Source organism: Mirounga angustirostris, unplaced genomic scaffold (genome assembly GCF_029215605.1).
Source record: "Mirounga angustirostris isolate CCGP_5_RB_7025 unplaced genomic scaffold, mMirAng1.0.hap1 SCAF_3, whole genome shotgun sequence".
Lineage (NCBI taxonomy): Eukaryota > Metazoa > Chordata > Mammalia > Carnivora > Phocidae > Mirounga > Mirounga angustirostris.
This window is the reverse complement of record NW_026991711.1, coordinates 23700966-23703798: the sequence shown is the minus strand read 5'-3', so window position 1 is coordinate 23703798 and position 2833 is coordinate 23700966. Positions and strand designations below refer to the sequence as shown.

Below are 2833 nucleotides of genomic sequence, written 5' to 3'. Positions count from 1 at the left end.
AATGCTGAGACAATATATTATTGTAACCCATATAGACTTACCCATCTATATAGAGTTGTCTTAATGAAATTATCTTTCCAAAATTGGTTTCCAATTATGTTGAGCCATAATAATAAAGAATTTGTCTTTCTCTTCTATTCCTCCATAGTCTTGTTTCTCCTAATGTTCCAAAAGAAGAAAAATATAAATTTCAAAAACATCTCTCAGAATCAAGTGACAATAAAGACAAATATCAAACTCTCCTGTGAAATGTGAGAATCACTATTTTATTTGCTACCTGAGGCAATATTTTCTATTTGTTTCTTAACAAAACAAGTACACAGTTTAATTAATGAGTGTATCATACTATGAACCATCAATTTAGACACTCACAGTCTCTTGCTTATTAAAAAGGGTGGATAATAAAGTATTCATGAGCTTAATTTTTAAGGAACTTTTAGGCTTATAGAGTAGTAGTGGTGCTGGTGGTGTTTTGTTTTTTTTTTAATTTTATCTTATTATGTTATGTTAATCACCATACATTACATCATTAGTTTTTGATGTAGTGTTCCATGATTCATTGTTTACATACAACACCCAGTGCTCCATGCAGTATGTGCCCTCTTTAATACCCATCACCAGGCTAATCCATCCCCCCAACCCCTCCCCTCTAGAACCCTCAGTTTGTTTCTCAGAGTCCATAGTCTCTCATGGTTCATCTCCCCCTCCGATTTCCCCCCGTCAGTTAAAGGGCTAGTATCCAAAACCTATAAAGAACTTATCAAACTCAACACCCAAAGAACAAATAATCCAATCAAAAAATGGGCAGAAGACATGAACAGACATTTTTCCAAAGAAGACATCCAAATGGCCAACAGATGCTGGTGGTGGTTTTGATGATGACAGTGATGGTGTGACTTTGATACATACAGATAAGGTAGATTTGCTGCTCATGAAGAACCTCTTCCTTTTATTCACTTTAGATTGTTGAATAGCTATTGAAGATTCCATGAACTTTTTATAAAATGATAATAACATAATTGCCTCCTGATTTCTAGGATATCAATAAAAACACAGTAAATAAAACATTTAAAAAATACTTGTGAATGAGGTGTTCAGAAATGCGCAAATTTGAATAGTATAGTGACTAGAAGTTTCTTCTAAAACTAGGATCTCTGAATTCATAAACAATTGCACCACTTACCTGCTTTGTGACTCTTGAACCAAGATACTTAACATCTATGAACTTAAATTTCACCATCTCTAAAAAGTAGATGATAATAATATCTGAAACATTGGTTTAATGATATGATTAATTAAAATGGGCCATGTGAGTGGGCCTAACCCAGTTTCAAAACATGTTAACTATTTAATTAATATTGTTGTAACTGCTGATAATATTCATAATGTTTTGTTTTTATTGTTATGAAAAAATCATATGATCATATCAATATATGCATTTGCCAAATTCCAACCTGTATTTATAATAAAACTATCATCAAACTAACAATAGAGAACTTGAGCAGTGGAGTTTGACACTTCCTCAATTTGTTAATAACATCTACAAAAAAAAATATTCCTCTATAACTAACATCATATTTAACTTGAGAAACTGGAAGCTTTCTTTTATGTATATTTATTTATTATATTCAATTAGCCAACATATAGTACATAATTAGTTTTTGATGTAGTGGTCAATGATTCATTAGTTGCGCCTAACACCCAGTGCTCATCACAACACATATCCCCCTTAATACCCATCCCCTGGTTAACCCATATCCCCACCGCCCTCCCTTCTATAACTCTCAGTTTGCTTCCCGGAGTCCAGAGAAACTGGAAGCTTTCTAATGAATATCGGTAACAACGCAAAGATGTTCACTCATTGCTCTTTTTTTTTTTTAAGATCTTATTGGCGGGGCACCTGGGTGGCATGGTGGGTCAAGTGTCTGACTCCTGGTTTCAGCTCAGGTTGTGATCTCAGGGTCATGAGATTGAGCCCCATTTCGGCCTCTGCACTCAGTGCAGTCTGCTTAAGACTCTCTCCATCTCTTGCTGCCCTTCCCTCCACTTTCTAAAAGAAATACATAAGTCTGTTTTAAAAAAAAATCTTACTGGATGTCCTAGTTACTACAATTAGACAAGAAAAGGAATAAAACTTTTATCCTAAAAACAAAACAGATTTGGAAGGAGGAAATGAAATTGTCTTTGTTCAGAGATGACAACAGTCTGTGCAGAAAATCTCAAACAACAAAAATACCCTGGAACAAATAAAGCAATAGTAGCAATATTGCAGGATACAAAGTGTATGTTTAAAAAATGAATTGCTTCTTATATGTTATCACTAAGTAAGTTGATGTTGATGTTGAAATTAAAAATACAGCACCACTCATATTGCCACAAAAAATAAATATAGCACATTTTTAAAGCTTGAGTTCAGGCCACTGGTTGGCTGATGAACTCACAAGTGTAGATAGTGTGCTACATGAGGGGCAAGACTTTCACCAACACCACCAGGGTCTCTGGCCCAATAAGTAGTGTTTGGTTGTAATTCTTGCTACAAGTAAAAAAGAAAAAAAAAAGAAATTAAAAAAATGAAATACTTAAGCATAAATCTAACAAAATACATATGAAATATGTATGTGGAAATCTACAAAGTTCTAAAGAAAAAAGGAAGCTCACAAAATTAAAAAAAATAAAGCAAGTGATTTGCATATTTAGTCTTTTCATGGAATAAATATTGTATGAGAAAATAAAATGAAAAAGCCGTAACTTCTTTTTAGTATTCTATTTTAAAAAGCAGGAAAACCATTATTCTAGGTGAGACGTGTGAAATGTACATTTTATTATCACTACA

At 33.3% G+C, this 2833-nt stretch overlaps 1 non-coding gene across 1 annotated transcript; it reads left to right on the top strand.

The window, feature by feature from the left end:
- The first annotated feature begins 2388 nt into the window (after window positions 1–2388).
- On the top strand, window positions 2389–2541 carry LOC123840072 (small nucleolar RNA SNORA62/SNORA6 family). Its single transcript, XR_006789885.1, has one exon. It is a non-coding gene; the product is annotated as a small nucleolar RNA SNORA62/SNORA6 family (small nucleolar RNA).
- The last annotated feature ends 292 nt before the right edge of the window (window positions 2542–2833 follow it).